The following is a 20,656-nucleotide window of genomic DNA, read 5'->3' as shown; positions in this document are numbered from 1 at the left end:
TAGACCTTCTCCAGTGGTCACAGGACGCTGCCCACGGGTCGCTGTTGGCTGGATGTTTTTGGTTGGTAAACTATTCTCAGTCCAGCAGTGACAGTGAGGTGTTTAAAAACTGCAGCAGCGCTGCTGTGTCTGATCCACTCATACCAGTCAGTGTCACTGCAGTGCTGAGAATGATCCACCACCCAAATAATACCTGCTCTGTGGTGGTCCTGTGGGGGTCCTGACCATTGAGGAACAGGGTGAAAGCAGGTTAAAAAAAGCATGCAGAGAAACAGATGGACTACAGTCAGTAATTGTAGAACTACAAAGTGCTTCTATATGGTAAGTGGAGCTGATAAAATGGACAGTGAGTGTAAAAACAAGGAGGTGGTTTTAATGTTATGCCTGATCGGTGTATGCTAGTGGTCTCCACAACTGAGGTACGAATATTTTTACACTTATGTGAAGCACCCAGGTGGGGCCAGATTATTTAAAACCAGATAAATAAAACTGCTTGTACTTGGGTCCATGGATTTGTGCACTTTTATGATAAATTCTGAGTCTGCAGCAACTTTACTGTCCATGCTGGTGGAAGTTCGACATTGGCTTCTCTTATCAAAAATCAAGGCCTTAATCACAGTATACAGGGTGTCCCTAAAGTCTGGAGACTTAGACAAAATGCATATTTTCAATAACATCTTCAATGTGTTTTCCACTATTTGTGATGCAATATGCATGTGTGTGTGTGTGTGTGTGTGTGTGTGTGTGTGTTTTAGCAAACATACAGTGCCTTGCAAAAGTATTCAGCCCCCTTGAACTTTTCAACCTTTTGCCACATTTCAGGCTTCAAACATAACGATATGAAATTGTAATTTTTTGTGAAGAATCAACAACAAGTGGGACACAATCGTGAAGTAGAACGAAATTTATTGGATATTTCAAACTTTTTTTAGAAATAAAAAACTAAAAAGTGGGGCGTGCAATATTATTCAGCCCCTTTACTTTCAGTGCAGCAAACTCACTCCAGAAGTTCAGTGAGGATCTCTGAATGATCCAAAGTTGACCTAAATGACTGATGGTGATAAATAGAATCCACCTGTGTGTAATCAAGTCTCCGTATAAATGCACCTGCTCTGTGATAGTCTCAGAGTTCTGTTTAAAGCGCAGAGAGCATCATGAAGACCAAGGAACACACCAGGCAGGTCCGAGATACTGTTGTGGAGAAGTTTAAAGCCGGATTTGGATACAAAAAGATTTCCCAAGCTTTAAACATCTCAAGGAGCACTGTGCAAGCGATCATATTGAAATGGAAGGAGTATCAGACCACTGCAAATCTACCAAGACCCGGCCGTCCCTCTAAACTTTCAGCTCAAACAAGGAGAAGACTGATCAGAGATGCAGCCAAGAGGCCCATGATCACTCTGAATGAACTGCAGAGATCTACAGCTGAGGTGGGAGACTCTGTCCATAGGACACAATCAGTCGTACACTGCACAAATCTGGCCTTTATGGAAGAGTGGCAAGAAGAAAGCCATTTCTCAAAGATATCTATAAAAAGTCACCTGGGAGACACACCAAACATGTGGAAGAAGGTGCTCTGGTCAGATGAAACCAAAATCGAACTTTTTGGCCACAATGCAAAACGTTATGTTTGGCGTAAAAGCAACACAGCTCATCACCCTGAACACACCATCCCCACTGTCAAACATGGTGGTGGCAGCATCATGGTTTGGGCCTGCTTTTCTTCAGCAGGGACAGGGAAGATGGTTAAAATTGATGGGAAGATGGACGGAGCCAAATACAGGACCATTCTGGAAGAAAACCTGTTGCAGTCTGCAAAAGACCTGAGACTGGGACGGTGATTTATCTTCCAACAAGACAATGATCCAAAACATAAAGCAAAATCTACAATGGAATGGTTCACAAATAAACGTATCCAGGTGTTAGAATGGCCAAGTCAAAGTCCAGACCTGAATCCCATCGAGAATCTGTGGAAAGAGCTGAAAACTGCTGTTCACAAACGCTCTCCATCCAACCTCACTGAGCTCGAGCTGTTTTGCAAGGAAGAATGGGCAAAAATTTCTGTCTCTCGATGTGCAAAACTGATAGAGACATACCCCAAGCGACTTGCAGCTGTAATCGCAGCAAAAGGTGGCGCTACAAAGTATTAACGCAAGGGGGCTGAATAATATTGCACGCCCCACTTTTCAGTTTTTTATTTCTAAAAAAAGTTTAAAATATCCAATAAATTTCGTTCCACTTCATGATTGTGTCCCGCTTGTTGTTGATTCTTCACAAAAAATTAAAATTTCATATCTTTATGTTTAAAGCCTGAAATGTGGCAAAAGGTTGAAAAGTTCAAGGGGGCTGAATACTTTTGCAAGGCACTGTATAGGCCCAACAGTGGCAACCTGGCAGTGGTGAGGCTTGAACCAGCGATCTTTTGATTACTAGTACCTTAACCACTAGCTACAACCTGCCCATGTTTAAGTTCTTAAGGCTTTATAACTTCGACCAGATAAAAAAAAGCTAGAATAAAAATAATAAAATGGATCTTTGTTTATATTTTACTCCTTTCTGAGCACATTAGTAATAGAAACAACTCACTAAATACCAGATTTTTTTTTCTAAATATTAGCATTTAATGTGAGCTATGGTGAAAACTCTTCTGTCTGATGTATTGTACTGAATTGTTCTCAAGACTTTGCATCAAATATCCTGATGTTCTGGTAACAGGACGCTGAGATTGGTTTTTAAATTAAATTGTTTTGCCTAGGCTGAAAATTAGTTTTAGTCTCTAATAAGTCTCTGTCCTGAATTGCTGGTTATCTTGCTTGTTTGTACACCCTTGTTTTGGTAGATCTATATATCATTATAGAGCCGAGCTCACACAGAAACCAGAAGGTCAATCATTTCCTTCCTTCATTCTTGTTAGAACGAATAAACTTTCCCCTTTTTCCCTAATGAATCCCCTCCCTGCTGACTTTTTAACTTTAAGCTGCTCTTTTGCCATCACTGAGCTCCAAGCAGAAGAAAAGACGAATACACTCCCATCGAAACAAAAAGAGCACTTCGATCCCTCCGTCTTCTAATTAGTGCCGAGGCGGAATAAAAACAGGGGCCCATTGTAGGGGCCGGCGGGGGAGCGCGAGTGCCCGCTGGGCTGGAATCGGCCTGGACACGCACCCACGTCACACACACATGTCGCGATATTGTGGCCTGACTTAGATCCCGCAGCGATGGAGAATGGACGTTAGCGCAGGGTGTTCAGTCTGCGAATGTCAGAACAGCGTGATTAACTGATTTCCTAAAAAAGTTACAAGATAAAGCGAGACGGAAAAGAGAAAATGCATTAGCAATCTCCTCCATGCAAAGCCGCTAATCAATGAATATGCATGTGCTTAGAGACAAAAGAGCGCTTCCAATACACACCACATGCATTTATTTATCATTTAAACGTGCATCTTTAACATTAGCACCACAATGCAGCATAAATGTAAATATGTTCTTTATTGGTTGTGCTTTAATAACGTTTTAATTTGTTATCACAATTGTTATGAAGACTTAATGCAGTGAAATTAGGACGGAAATGTTTGTCAAAAAGTCTAAGCCATTACAGATTGTTCAAAAACACTTGACAGGACAGAAACTACACTTGCTGCACCCCTGTGATAAAGAATTAAATGTATTTTGTGCAGGTTGCAAAATAAAAGCACAATAAAAGCCATTTAACACAAAAATCAGGTTTCTGGTTCCAAAACATGAAGTTCATTAGTTTAGTAAAGTTTAACACCACACATGCCACCAGCAGAGCTTCAGTACTTCATGGTATTGATTCTGGTCTCTCTGAAACTGTACTAGAGGTACAAAATGTATTTCTCCCAAAAACAAGTTGATGTTGTGATGATGGTGGAGACGCTGTTTCACATTCACTCAAAAGGTTCCTTAAGTTTTTATTTGGGGTTGAGATGTGGTGACTGAAGGTCTCAACATGTTTTTTTTAGCATTTCCATCCTTACAAAAATATGCAAAAGGTGGATTTGCAAATTGAGTGAGTGAGTGATTGAGTAGGTGAGTGAGTGATTGAATAGGTGAGTGAGTGATTGAATAGGTGAGTGAGTGAGTAAATGGATGAGTAAATAGGTGAGTGAGTGAGTAAATGAGTGAGTGAGTAAGTGAATAGGTGAGTGAGTGAGTGAGTAAACAAGTAAGTAAATAAGTGAGTGAATGAGAGAATGAGTGAGTAAATGGATGAGTAAATGAGTGAGTGAGTAAATGGGTGAGTGAGTAGGTGAGTGACTAAGTGAGTGGGTGAGTGACTGAATAAGTGAGCGAGTGACTGAATAAGTGAGTGAGTAAATAAGTGTGTGAGTGAATAGGTGAGTGAGGAAGTGAGTGATAGAGTACATTAAAAGTGAGTGGATAAATGAGAGTGGATGGAAAAGTGAGAGGGTAAATAAGTGAGTAGGTGAGCGAGTGAGTAGGTGAGTGAGTGAGTGAGTGAATAAGTAATTGAGTGAGTGAATGAGTGAGTGAATGAGTGAGTGAATAAATAAGTGAGTGAGTGAATGAGTGAGCAAGTATGTTAGTGAGTGAGTGAATGAGTGAGTGAATGAGTGAGTGAATAAGTAAGTGAGTGAATGAGTAAGTACATTAAAGGCCAAGAATTCACTGTTTTCATGTTTTTGGATGATGAAAGGGAACCTGAAGGAAACCCAGGCTGACGTGGGGAGAACATATCAAACCTCTGAAAAACACTGACCGTAGGCGAGGATTAAACCCGGGTCCCCAGGAGCCTTGTTTCTGTGCAGCACCCACTTTACAGACCTTGCTATCCTATATAATGACATCATGTTCTAACAGCACAGATGGTCCGTGCGGGCGCAGTCGGTACTTCTAACTCCCAGTCTGATATCTGATGTGTGAATCTGACAGAACAGATCAGGGTTAATTAATCTAATCCTCTGTGTGGATCAGGTGGGATCTGATCTAAATCCATTCCCCCCTCCCTTGCACAGGCTCCCTAATAAGCCCGACATGATCCTCGCCCCCGTCTGTGACCCTCTGCTGTACTGGTCACCGCTGGGGCCCAAATCAGCAGCAGATTGTGCTGTCAGCCCCCATTAGTGCCCATCATTAGCATCATTAGCTTCATGGGCATTAGCATTAGCTAAGCTCTTCTGTATCAATCAGCAAGGAAGTAGCACATTTACCCTGCTGTGTGTGTGTGTGTGTGTGTGTGTGTGTGTGTGTTATGCCTTGTACTAATAATTTAAACCCCCACTGGTACAAAAGTATGTGGACACTTGATTATGAGCATTTTGGACATTCTGTTGACATCAATATTAGTTTAATTGAATTATGCTAGATCCGGGTTTGAATCTTGGCCTGGCATCTACACAGACACGTCGGTTATGTCTAAGAGAAGGGAGGAGGGAAGGCTGAATTCTTGCAGTATATTTCCGCCTTCGGTGCACGGTCTCTGGGTGGAACTGGACCCCCAGCAACCCAGACCAGTGTAGAGCGCTAGCTAGAAATGACGCTAGAAATGGGTTCGAATCTCAGCTGTGCAATCAGCCGGCCTGGCATCTACACAGACGTGTCGGTTATGTCTAAGGGAAGGGAGGAGGGAATGGTGGCACCTTGTGGATTATTTCTGTCTTCAGTCCACTGTCTCCTGGTGGAACTGTACCCACAGCAACCCAGACCAGGGTAGAGCGCTAAATATAATGAGTTACATGTTAACCAGTTTGTCAAGTTTGTTTGGACTGTAGCCACACCAGCCATTCCAGAAAAAGACTGGACAGACCTGGTTTCGTTTAACTGAACACTACAGTCAGACCATGCGGTCATCACGTCCTCTTCCAGTCTGACATCAGACCATCAGCGCCCACGTAAACCTGATCTACTGGTACCGCGACGCTCATGAAATGATTTTCACCATGAAAATTCCTTCACCGTGAGATCTTCTTGTACTAAAACGCTAGATCCCATCCGTTACGAATGCTGTCAAATGCGCTTTAACAGCTTCTTTTTATGATACAGATTCTGTTATATTCGTCTCCGGGGGAGATTCATGCAGCTGTGATGATTCAGATTCAGATTCATCTCTGTGTCCATGACATTATTGTATTTAAAGCTGTGATGTGCCTTTTTAAAAGTGCGTCTAAGGACGGCGTGACAAGACCGGGAATCCTGAAGATTTTAGTGTGACTCAGAACTACAGGAGAAATGTAGAACTTCAGTAAATATTCACATATTATTTATTTAGCATATTTAATATATAGGGCGGCACGGTGGCTTGGTGGGTAGCACTGTCGCCTCACAGCGAGAAGAGTCTGTGTTTGATTCCCAGGTGAGGCTGTCCAGGTCCTCTCTGTGTGGAGTTTGCATGTTTTCTCTTGGTGTCTGTGTGGGTTTCCTCCGGGTGCTCTGGTTTCCTCCCACAGTCCAAAGACATGCAATCAGGTCAACTGGAGATACTAAACCACTCCTAGGTGTGAGTGTGTGTGTGAATGTGTGTGAGAGTATTTGTGCCCTGTGATGTATTGGCGACCTGTCCAGGGTGGTTTCTTCCGCCCACACTCACCTGACTGCACGTCTTTGGACTGTAAAAGAAAAACAGAGCACCCGGAAGAAAACACACACTGACACGGGTAGTGACACTGTCCATTTTATCAGCTCCACTTACCATATAGAAGCACTTTGTAGTTCTACAATTACTGACTGTAGTCCATCTGTTTCTCTACATGCTTTGTTAGCCCCCTTTCACCCTGTTCTTCAATGGTCAGGACCCCCACAGGACCACCACAGAGCAGGTATTATTTAGGTGGTGGATGATTCTCAGCACTGCAGTGACACTGACATGGTGGTGGTGTGTTAGTGTGTGTTGTGCTGGTATGAGTGGATCAGACACAGCAGCGCTGCTGGAGATTTTAAACACCGTGTCCACTCACTGTCCACTCTTTTAGACACTCCTACCTAGTCGGTCCACCTTGTAGACGTAAAGTCAGAGACGATCGCTCATCTATTGCTGCTGTTTGAGTCGGTCATCTTCTAGACCTTCATCAGTGGTCACAGGACGCTGCCCACGGGGTGCTGTTGGCTGGATGTTTTTGGTTGGTGGACTATTCTCAGTCCAGTAGTGACAGTGAGGTGTTTAAAAAGTCCAGCAGCGCTGCTGTGTCTGATCCACTCATACCAGCACAACACACACTAACACACCACCACCATGTCAGTGTCACTGCAGTACTGAGAATCATCCACCACCTAAATAATACCTGCTCTGTGGGGGTCCTGAGAGTAACAGATGGACTACAGTCAGTAATTGTAGAACTACAAAGTGCTTCTATATGGTAAGTGGAGCTGATAAAATGTACAGTAAGTATAGAAACAAGGAGGTGGTTTTAATGTTATGGCTGATTGGTGTAATTAAATTCCTTTCTGTTCTTTGCTGTGTTCTGAATGAACCTCGTCTGAAAGCTGATGTGAATTCCTCTCAGTCAGTACTTGAGACGCTACATCTTTCAGTCAGATGTGTTTGTTTTGTTGGGGAATGAGATTAACTCCTCCGTGGCTCCATTCTCTCCTCTCCGTCGATCCGACCCGGACAAAAACGCTACAGAGCAGAGCATCCCTGAGCAAACAGTCCCGACTAACGGCTTTCTCATCTTCTCCACCCCTCAAATTAGCCGTGATGGAATGTATCAGCTCGCCCTGATGCTAATTTCCACCTAATCCTTTCCACACACACATCCTCACACTCACTGACACGACCGGAGGATAATCATCCGCCACCCAGGAAGGACCGCAGAGTGAAAGTGAGCACCGGGTTTCGCTGCCAGGTTTCTCCCTACCGACCTCCGAAATTAAGAATATGCTAAATCCCTAACTGGTAGGGACCCTAGTGAGCTTATACGGGGATTAGCGCTTGTCCAGCCACGCTCCCCGCTGTGCTAGCATGCTAATACAGGTGTCTGAGAGTGTCGTTAGCCTCCAGCTAATTTGGCCTCATTCAGAACAGCATTGTGCCAGCGACCGAGCCATTTGTAGCTGCGTTTGAAATAACAGCGGGATGTTTTTCTGTGCTGTGGTGGGTCCGGCATGATCCGAGGATGGAGAAAATAACCTGATTAAGATGATCTGAGCGAGATCGGCGGATTTTAGTGACGGTAAACAGAACCGGAGGCTCGGTAAGCACTGGAAGGGGCTCAGAGGTTAATTGTGTCCTCCCATCAAAGCCTAAAATGTTCATAAAACATCAACAAGATACTTAATGCTCAAGCAATCTTAACACTTGTTAATAAGAAACATGACATTTAAAAATCCTACTGGTATGGAAATTAATATAAAATATATTTTTATATCCCGGATGTGCTAATCACGATGTGGGAACGAGTGAAGAGGTTACTGACTTAGCGTGTTCACAGATGAGAGTCTGAGATTCAGCGTCGGTGTCTGAAAGGAGTCATTAGTTTAGTTCAGATGCACCAATAGAGAGATTTAATCAGCAAACACACACGAATAAAAGAGAAAATCTAAAGTAAACACGCGTATCTGCTAAGAAGATTAAAATAATAGAAGAAAGTGTTTCAGTTAGCTGGTTTTCTCCTGGGAAAGTACGAATGTCTGACCAGGAACTGGTGTAAATAATGAAGATCAATTTAGCCCTGAGTGATATAATGTAAGTGTTGTAAATGTAAGAACCCAATTTAAGGAAAACATAATATTCTGATTAGCTGGTATTAGTGTCTGTTAAGTGTTTTTAATGTATAAAAGCAAAAAAAAAATCATGCTAAACTATAAAAAGCTTTAATGTAATTTTAACACTAACAATAATGTATTAATTCCTCACTTTAAAATGCTGCATTTGCAAAATTCAGCCTTTTTATTCCAGTACGATCGTGTCTTGGTACACGAGATCAATAAAGCCACGTCTGGTGTTGAGCAGGGATGTCCAACACCCAAGCACCCGAAAGAAAACACAGAACACTGACACAGAAAGAAACTGGACCGCTCCACCTGGGAATCGAACCCAAACCCTTCTTGCTGTGAGGCGGCAGTGCTACCCACCGAGCCACCGTGACGCCTGATTTGTATTTAGTTTTGTTTTTATTATTTTGATAGTTTTAGCTGTTAAAGTACAGGACTAGTAACTGGAAGGTCACTGGTTCAAACCCCACATCTGCCAGGTTGCTACTGTTGGCCCCTGGGCAAGGCTCTTAGCCTTCATTACCTGCATTAGCAATGTGTACAGTCTCTTGTAAGTCGCTTTGGATAAAGGCGTCTGCTAAATGCAAACTCTACTAAAATACATAACTTAATCTTAAACACGACTTATGAGTAGGTGGAAAGAAAACTGGCCAAGCTGAGAACATGCTAAACTCCTCACAGACCAGTGTCACATGTGTTTCTACCTTTCGCCCAATGAATCGTACCAACTGCGACCCTGAACAGTATAACGTAATGCTAAAACAGACTATGAATGAATAAATTAAGATCAATAAAGATCAATAAAGTCATGTTTGGTGTAGAGCAGAGATGTCCAAACTACGGCCCACGTTACCATGTTTGAAACGGCTCGTTAGGTATTATAGAAATAAAATCTAAGCACCTACACCTACATTATTGTTCCCCAGGCACGCTGGGAATGAAAATGAATATTTATTCACTGAGTTCAGACGGAAGTGGGTATGTTTAAGAAGTATAATAATCACAATAGGATTATAAACTGGTGAGTGAAATCGGCAAAATCTGAGTTTACACGACACTGTGGACGATAGATCATCAGTCACTCAGATATAAAGGAAGTGGAATTGTTAGTAATCAGGAGCTTGGTTATATTTTTATTTGTTTTATTATTACAGTGACCCCGTGTTTATGTATTGTGCATTTTTTATTCAATCTGGCCCCCAGTAAGAAAAGTTTGGACACCCCTGGTGTAGAGGATCCTTGTCTTGCCTTGATCAACAAATGCTCCATATTATAAATGCCTGGTTTTGAAATGGGACGTCCAACAGGTTTATAATCAGATGTCCACATATTTTTGGCATGAATTAAAAGTCTGTCAAACAGGTTTCTTTAATCTTTTTGTCCTAATTACTATTTTATGATAATATTTATGGCACACAGTAACACCCTGAACGGGGCGCCAGTCCATCGCAGGGCAGACACACACACACCCACACACCCACACACCCATTCACCTATAGGGCAATTCAGTGTCTCCAATTAACCTGACTGCATGTTTTTGGACTGTGGGAGAAAACCCATGCAGACACGGGGAGAACATGCAAACTCCACACAGAAAGAACCCGGACCACCCCGCCTGGGGATCGAACCCAGGACCATCTTGTTGTGTGGCGACAGTGCTACCCACCGAGCCACTGTGCCGCCCTGTGTCAATTTATTAATGATCTATTAAATATTAGGACAGTAATGTGACAGTAAATGTTGGTAATGTTTAATAGTCAGTTAGATTATTTTGTCTGCAGCTGAAACTTAAATCTCATTCTGTCTAATATTTACTGCACTAGTGCACCGGGTGTATTTTATTATTATTTATATATATTTTTTATTTTATTAAGTGGAGGGAATCAAATTTGACACTCTCTGGTTTTACATGAAGTATTTTACATTGAGAAAAGCATTAATGTACGAGTCCCTACAGCTGCCGATGTTAATTAACCCAAAGAAAGTGAGAGTCTGGTATCCTGTAGTGGTTCTCAGTGGTCTGCAGTGGTCAGCAGTGGATGTAATGGATGTAAGAAGGCAGGACAGATGTGCTGCGATGTTAATTCATTATTATCTAAACCTGCTGGGAGGCGGCAGGAGCTTCATCTCCTCCCCGTGTGTTAATCTGGGCTTAATCTGTTTGCTCTTTTAATGAGTGTTTTGTTCTGGAAAGCAGGCTGCAGTCTGAGAAGGGCTTAGCTGATGGTATTTCGGGGTGGAAAGACCATCTGAGCATCACCGATACTGAGCTAAATGTGAGGTGAATGAGAAAGAGTAGTGACGCACATCACTGTGGATCAGGATCAGATTTATATGACGTGAATAAGATTTTATAACATGAACCCTGATCTGGGACAGTATCATGAGGTCGACTGGATAATACGTATTATATTATCAAAATAAAAACTGTTTATTACAATATTTAGTTTTTCTCCAAATAATACTATACAACAAACGTTTGTACTCAAATATCGACAAACAGAGGCGTATTTGTTTTAGGAACTTTTAAATAGCCAATACATTTATTTACATTTTATTCTCCTACTGTCCCAACTTTTTTAGAATTTAGTTTTTAGCTACATTAGCCTTGTAGCTCCTGTACGAAGCTGAAGTAGGGTAGCCATAGGTTCTCTTTTCCCCGGACATGTCCTCCTTTTTGGGACCTAAAAATGCGTCTGGCCAGGATTTCTAAATCACCAAAAATCTCTGTGATTCGGTTTTGTGGTCTGTGTGCGCTACTCGTTGTGTGTTTTTGTACTGATTTCCCTTTTCCGCCTTCTCGCACTTATCTTAAAAAATGACAAAGTGCAAATAAAAATTCACAGACAAATTACCGTGTTTTTAAAGTCTTAAATAACGATGTTAGTTCAGCAAAACACAAAACTGAAGCTAAAGGAGAGAGCTGGTCAGGTAAAGAGCGGGTAACACAGAAGATGTTGTTACTGCTGCAGAGGGAGTTTTTGCATTTCACACCCCACAGATCGACAGACTGCAGCACGTCTGCCTTGTCATAAAGTCTTTCCCTGATTCTGAAACAGCGTAAACATTTACAAATGCTCGTACTAATATAGAGGTTGTTGTCAATGCCGTGATAGCGCCACATTCTGTTCTGCTCTATTAATGAATTATTTTATTTGTTGTTTTTATTGTTCAGGACTCAATGCTGAATTGAAAAGAATAAGATTATCTGACCATAAATGTATTTGTTAGTTGTCTTGTTAAAAAGTAGCTGTTTATTTATTAAAGTTCATTAACACAGTTGCATGGTTATTACCAAACCTTCCACCCAGTGCGGGTGTCCGTCTGGCTCATACTGCCATCCAGCCAAGTGTCCTCTTTTTTGTTTACATGTCATTTTTTGCTAAACTCATGCTGTAATTTCATTCTTTAAAGCCGAGTTTAGTAAAACACTTTGCACACTGAATCTTTAACATCATTTTATAATAAACGAGGGTTAAATTAGCATCAGTCGTTTGTTATTCCCGAATGCCGTGACCCTGTCATACGCGCCTCTTTGCCAATTAGTGAAGAATAAGGATGACAGAAAATGCTAAATGAATCATGAGTACAGCAAGCGGTCCAGCTGATCCACTAATCCTGCTAGCGTCAATGCTAATGGCTAATCAGAGCGGCTTATTCCGTCCCTGAGGCTGAAGCTCTTCAGGGAATCGGTTCCTGAGAGAGCAAAGTGTCAAACATGAGAGCCAATAAAGGAAGAAAGAGACGCATCATTAAAGAAAAATGACAAGCGCTGAGAGGGTCTACTGATCTACCCAGCATGGTCAAAACTCTGTGGACACCAGACCCACTATATTTACATTTTCGGCATTTAGCAGACGCTTTAATCCCAAGGACTGTGACAGACTGTATATTGTCTAAGCAATTGAGGGCCTTGCTAAAGAGTCCAACACTGGCAACCTGGAAGTAATGGGGCTAGAACCAGCAACCTTTCAATGACTAGTCTAGTACTTTAAACACTAGGCTACAACTGCCCTACGTGACATCCCAAACAGAACATATTTGGTGTTGATATGGCATTTCAATCAACACCACTAACGGCATTCCAATTCATTCCAAAAGCAGTCCAGGGTTCATTTACTTCTTCATCAACCTGATATTAAACATGGGAGCATCACTATGCCAAAACAAACAGCAGAAAAGGGCATTCCCCAAACTGTTGCCACAATGTTGGTCTTCAAAATACACTATATGGCCAAAAGTATTTGGACACCTGGTGATCTCTTCAGCTAGAACAACAGCCGCTCGGAGAAGGCTTCTCACAAGATTTTGAAGTCTGTCTGTGGGAATTTGTGCCCATTGAGTCAAAACATAACAGCATTTGTACGGCTGGGCACTGATGATTGTCAAGAAAACTTCAGTTGATGTTCCGGTTCGTTCCAGAGCTGTTGAGTGGGGCTGAGGTCAGGGCTCTGTGCAGGACATGCACAGGGACACAGTCATGCTGGTAAAAGAGAAGGACCTTCCCTAAACTGTTGCTGCAAAGTTGAAAGCATATCATTTATTACACCTGTTAGTAATTGCTGTAGCTGGAACATGTGAAATTAGGAGTAGCTTAGAGGTTAAGGTACTGGGCAAGTAATTAGAACGTTGCCGGGTCAAGCTCCACCATCGCCAAGTTGCCACTATTGGACCCCTGAGCAAGGCACTTAACCCTCAATTGCTCAAACTGTTTTAATTGTTAGTCATAATTGTAAGTCACTTTGGATATAAGCATCTGCTAAATGCTACACATGTAAATTAGAAGCAGCATCCCAATACTTTTGTCCATATTGTGTCTCTTTGTAGGCTGTACCATTAAGATTTCCCTTCACTGCACCAGCATTCCTTCTCCATCACACTTCACAGATGCCACTACAGCAGAGTTCTCAAGTCACCTGCTAAACCCGAGTTCATCAGGACACAAAACCATGAGCGATGTCGACCCCTATGCTGCACATGTAACGTGAATGTTAGGTCAGACACTAATACTGGATATGAGGCCTGACTCACAGTCAGTGTTCCAATTCATCCACTTGGAGTTCCACCACATAAAACTCGCTAGAATTTGATAAATTCAGGTTCGTCAGGATGTAAAAAGAACCAAAGACATATAATTCATCACTCCAGAGTCCAATAACTATGTGCTAAGCACCTCTTAATCGAAACTTGTCAATGCCCACCTTTCTGGCTGAGCTGTTCTTGCTTCTAGATGTTTCCACGTCACAATAGTAGGAACAGGGGCTCAGTAGGAAAAGGGCTTCAGTATTGCTCATTCCAGTACAAGTGTTTGTTTATTAAGATGGCATGGCGGTATTCTTAATTTAATTTAAGGATGGGTGTTATTTGGCATGACATGGTGCGATTAGCCATAACTAATCACACACAGGACTGTGGTATGTTTGTGTGTGTGTGTGTGTGTGTGTTGGGGGACCGCCGTCTGTCATGCTGTCATACTGGTGGGAGTGTGTTGAAGGAAAAATGAGAAAAGCAGGTGGTGTGACTAAACGCAGACTGGTGCGAACGCTGTGAATACTGTGTGTGTGTGTGTGTGTGAGGATGAGACAGTTGATGTCGCTCAGCGCTGTCCATGAACACTAAACCCAGCCACGCCCACCCGACTGTCCATCATCCCCCCGGCTCCGCCCCCTCAGCATCTCTCCCTTTATTCCTTTCTCTCCGCGAGCCTCTTTGTTAACACGGCGCTTAAAACAGCCGCCTCTCCACGGAGTCGCCAATTTAAGCTAATTCATTCAGCCGGGGGGCGGCGACCGGGCCTCTTTACAAAACGCCACATGGGTCGCCTCCCAATTTGCTCTTTTCTTTCTTCCTTTTTATTTTTTTAGAGCGTCTCCATACATTAAACACCAATTAGGCCTCGTCTAAAGAAAACACCAATTAGGCCTCGTCTAAAGAAGCCTGTGAGTATGAGATGCTCTGATCTTCTACATATGCATCGCTCTTAAATTATGATTATTATTCTTTTATGAACATGTCATTACACTTTCATATACACCAGATGGCTCAATAAATGCATTGGTATGGAAATCCAAACAAAATATATGTAAAAGTTTTCTGGAATCGCAAACTATATAATATTTGTATATCTTGTATATCCTGTGCTTGCACGGAAGGTAGAAATGTATATATATCTGTCTGTTTTGTCTATTTTTAAGTAATTGTTCTTATCTATTTATCTTCTACTCTTATATGTTTAGTATATGTTTTATTGCTGTTTGTTTTTGTATCTTTTTGTTTTAATGTCTTGTCTAGCTGTTTTTGTTGTTGTTGTTTTCCTCTTCATTATCGTGTTGTTGATTGATATGGTGTGTGGATTTTGTATTATGATTTGTATTGTTTTTTTGATTGTTTTTATGACTATTTTTATGTAAAGCATCTTTGAGTGTCCTGAAAAGCGCTATATAAATAAAATGTATTATTATTATTATTATTATTACTATTATTATGCGTCTCACACAAACAAATTCCTCGTATGTGTTACATACCTGGCAAAATAAAGTGATTCTGATTCTGATAATCAGGAGAGTTTGATTACAAAGTTGAGAGAAAAACTCAAAACCCAAACAGTCAGTTTATGCTCATAGATAATTAATCTGGATGGTCTTAATATCCAAGAACCAACAAAACAAATTTGCCCTGAATTAAATGCTGCTGGGAAAAACAGGATGAATGCATGGATAGATAGATAGATAGATAGATAGATAGATAGATAGATAGATAGATAGAATGATAGATGGATGATGGATGGATGGATGGATGGATGGATGGATGGATGGATGGATGGATGGATGGATGGATGGATAGATGTTTATTTTGTTTATTAGGATTTTAACGTCATGTTTTTACACATTGGTTACATTCATGACAGGAACGGTAGTTATTCATTACACAAGTTTATTCGATTCACAAGGTTATATCAAACACAGTCATGGACAATTTAGTATCTTCAATTCACCTTACTTGCAAACTTGTACTTGTAAACCCACGCAGACACGGGAGAACATGCAAACTCCACACAGAAAGGACCCGGACCGCCCCACCTGGGGTTCGATCCCAGCACCTTCTTGCTGTGAGGCGACAGTGCTACCCACTAAGCCACCGTGCCGCCCCAGATAGATAGATAGATAGATAGATAGATAGATAGATAGATAGATAGATAGATAGATAGATAGATAGATAGATAGATAGATAGATAGATAGATAGATAGATAGATGATGGATGGATGGATGGATGGATGATGGATGGATGGATGATGCATGGATGGATGGATGCATGGATGGATGGATGGATGGATGGATGGATGGATGGATGGATGGATGGATAGATAGATAGATAGATAGATAGATAGATAGATAGATAGATAGATAGATAGATAGATAGATAGATAGATAGATAGCTGGATAGATAGATAGATAGATAGATAGATAGATAGATAGATAGATAGATAGATAGATAGATAGATAGATAGATAGATAGATAGATAGATGGATGGATGGATGGATGGATGGATGGATGGATGGATGGATGGATGGATAGATAGATAGATAGATAGATAGATAGATAGATAGATAGATAGATAGATAGACAGACAGACAGACAGACAGACAGACAGACAGACAGACAGACAGACAGACAGACAGATATGGATGGATGGATGGATGGATGGATGGATGGATGGATGGATGGATGGATGGATGGATGGATGGATAGATAGATAGATAGATAGATAGATAGATAGATAGATAGATAGATAGATAGATAGATAGATAGATAGATAGATAGATAGATAGATAGATAGATAGATAGATAGATAGATAGAGTAGATGATGGATGGATGAATGGGTGGATAGCTGGATATATTTGTGGACATAACTAAGCAAACGGATGATGATGATGATGATAGATACTTTATTTATCCCGAAAGAAATTATTGGAAGATTTATTTGATACAGCTATGCTAAAAAAAATGTAATGTATCTACTGATCCTGGTGCTTTAGGTCACAGCCGAAAAATAAAAAGAAATATACAATAAAATATACAAATTCTTACATAAATTATCTGTAATTGCAGCTCGACAGGATTTATTTATATATTTAGATTGTTAGGTTGTTGGGTGTTTAGTAAAAATAAAGTGAGAGTCATGTTGAGTTGCAATATTTATTTATTATATATTTATTTATTTATCCAGACAGACACATTGTTGGAAGTTTAGTAAAAGTGTGAGGGGCTGAGGGCGACCCCAGCATAGATCTGAGCTATTAATGGGCGCGGCATTGTACCCGTCGCTGCTTCTGACAGTAATAATGAAGTGCCGTTTGAACTGAACTAAACAATATTGACTGGCACTCACAGCAGATGGTTCGGTCTAAAGCAACTGGTAAAGCACATTAGATTAACAAAAGGATCTTTTATAGCCCGGGTGCGCTCCCCTCTTTCACTGGGAGCCAGTTTAAGGCCACTGGGGGTTTAATGGAGGGGTAAACACAGTGCACACACACCCTCCCAGCTTCATTTTAAAACAATTCATTTGTCAAAGTGGCTATTCAGTCTCAGGGCTGCTTTTGTGTCGGTGACGGAGGTGCACTTTTTTAATAAACTCTGTTGAGTAAACAAAATTCCACAACTGAGATGTTAAAATGTGACTGTAAAAGAATGTGTTTGTTTTATTTAATTCCTTTTGTTAGTAAAATCCTGTTATCATGGGATTATTACATAATAATTATATTATTCACGTACATGTAGATGATTAATTTATCATTTCTAAAAAGCAGAAATAACTTTTACCTCATTAGATTGCTTAGAATAGATTGAAAATCATTAAAAGTCATTAAAATACAGTGATTAATAATCATTTATTGTATGAATAAATAGGACAGCATGGTTGTATATAAATATATACAGTTATATATACGGTTGTATACAGTATATAAAAGTATTATATGTTTAAAAACTAATTTAATAGTTATAGTAATACTAAAATCAATAATGAGCTTTCTGGTGCTTACATGTATGTTAGAATTCCAACCAAAGGACAGATTTACTAGTCTAAAATAAATAGAAATAAAATGAAAATTTAGTAGTAAGAAACCAAACTTTATACAATTTTATATATTATTTTATTATATTATTATCATTATTATTATTTTATATTTGTATTATTTCTCTTTGTTTATATTATTATTATTTATATTAATTGATACTTACATAATCTATATTTATATTATTTGATATTTATATAATATATATTTATATATTATTTTATTATAACTATTTATATATATATTATTTTATATATTATCATTATTATTATTATTTTATACTTGTATTATTTCTATTAGTTTATATTATTATTATTTATATTATTTGATACTTTTATAATATATATTTATATTATTTGATATGTATATAATTTTATATATTATTTTATTATATTGTTATCATTATTATTATTATTTTACATTTGTATTATTTATATTATTTGATATATTATTTTATTATATTATTATCATTATTACTATTATTTTATATTATCTTATATTATTATTATTTTATTAATATTTTATTTTATAATGATAATAATAATTATTATTATTAGAATTTTAAACCAAAGCACAGATTTAAGTCTGAAATAAATGAAAATAAAATGTTAATTCAGTTGTAAGAAACCAAACTTTTACGTTTATTTCAGTTTTTAATCTCTTATGTTAGCAGACGTATTTTGATAACTTAGCAATCTTAGCAACTCAGCAAGTACTTTCCTAAGTGTTGCTATTAGATTTGTTTGTTTGTTTGTTTTTGTAGCGTTAGCATAAGCTCTGGGCTGCTAATTTTCTACATGCTACACAAACTAGTAAATGCTTTTTTAGCAGCGTAGCTAATGTTGCGGTAAACCATTAGCATAAAAAATAGCACTTGGTGTAAATATTCAGCTCATATCACTTAAACACACTAAACGATCACGCCTACTAGCATTATAGCATTATTATTATTAGCATTGTTAGTATTCAGTGACTGTGTGTGTGTGTGTTTGCTAAAAGCCAAATTGAAAGCGTGACAGTGCTAACAGTGCAATAATAAGCCGTGACTAACCGCGCTCAGCAGTACAAACACGCCGGCGCGCGCACACACTGATTAGCATATAATTGCTGCTATTGTATCGGACATGGAGAATTAGCGCGGTGCTCGCTGGCAGCGTGTTTATTCATCAGAAAACATACAAACAGTGTCAGAGACTGACTGGTTTATTCTCTCATGGACACACACACACTCACACACACACACACACACGCACACACACACTCACACCAAAACATGGATCAATTAAACTAAAAGTTAAAAAGTTAATAATATTACTACAATAACAGTTAAAACAACTACATTGAGTAGTACAATTAAACGCCTTATCCTGGTTGGGGTCGTGGTGGGTCCGGCACCACCCAGAAACACTGGACACAAGACATGAGCTCCAATCTGTAGTTGGGCAAAACTCTGATCTTCACTCACTCACAATTTTGTGTGTTTTGGGGCTCTAGGTAAAATCCATACAGCCAGAGAAAGCTTACTTGGATGCTGGGAGAACATACCAAATTCCTTACAGACTAACAGGAGTAAAGGATCTAACCTATGATGTCCCCAGGAACCATGTTGCTGCTCCACAAATGCATTGTTCTACACTGCAATGACAAAATGTCATCTGTTTGTTCTTTACAGTGTCTGTCTGGGAGGAGTTTGGTATGTTCTTCCTGTGTTCATGCGTTTTTCTTCCCAAAAAATATGATTATGGTTAAATGGATTTTCCAGGAATAAGTGGGTGAGTGAATAGCGTGCTATGATTGGTTGACAAGCGCTCGCAGGTGGCACAGAACCCACCGTGACCCTGACCAGGATTAAAATGAAGTAATACTGAATAGATAGAGGCAATAATGTGTCACTCACACTCATGTGGTTGTTGTGTATAATAATAATAATAATAATAAAAATAATAAAATAATAATAATAATAATAATAAAATTATAATAACATTAAAAATAAAAAAAATAATATTAGTAATAATTAAATAATAATAATAACCATAATAATAATAATAAACAATAATGATAAAATAATAATAATAATAACAATAATAATAATAACAATAATAATGAAATAATAATAATAATAACAATAATAATACAAAAATAATAATACTAATAATAAAATATATTATTTTATATATATATTTTTCATAATATTTATTATTATTATTTTATTATTATTATTGTTTCTGAATCAGTGTTTCTGAGGTCTGAGAACCACCATCAGCCTGATTAGGACGAAGTGCTTCGTGAAAACAAGTAAATGAACCTGAGTACTTAGAGGAAACCCATACAGGCACAGGGAGAACATGCAAAACAGCCCATCCAGATTGTAAATAAGGGTGAGGATTGAACCCTACATTTTATTTAACCCTACATCACCACATGATATCACTGATAGTAATAGCAGTCATTCTATCCTGATTATTATTCTCTAGTTTATATATTTGAAAGGAAGCTAAGGAAAAGTTTTCACCCCCCTCCCATATCCCCACCTCCCTCAGTGACAGCGAGTGAGTGAGAGTGTTTAGCAGGAGACTCGCCGGTGCAGTAAACGACACAATGGCAAATTGGTCACGCCGGATTGGGAGTAATGGGGCAAAGAGGAGCGAACCTGTTGTGTGTGTGTGGGTGGGTGTTCAGTGGGTGTGTATTTGGGACGGGGGTGTAATGAGTGTATTGTGAGAGTTAAGTGTGGCACCATCTTAACTCAAGATGTAACATATGGACACTCGAGCAGCCAAATCTTTTTATTGGTTCTGAACTCCGTGTTTTCAGTAGGAAATAAATCTGCCACGTTAAATCAGATAAGAATCTAAATTATTTTATAGTGGCTACTTGGTCCTACTA

The sequence above is a fragment of the Trichomycterus rosablanca genome, chromosome 17 (genome assembly GCF_030014385.1).
Source record: "Trichomycterus rosablanca isolate fTriRos1 chromosome 17, fTriRos1.hap1, whole genome shotgun sequence".
Classification (NCBI taxonomy): Eukaryota; Metazoa; Chordata; class Actinopteri; order Siluriformes; family Trichomycteridae; genus Trichomycterus; species Trichomycterus rosablanca.
This window is presented reverse-complemented; position numbering follows the sequence as displayed.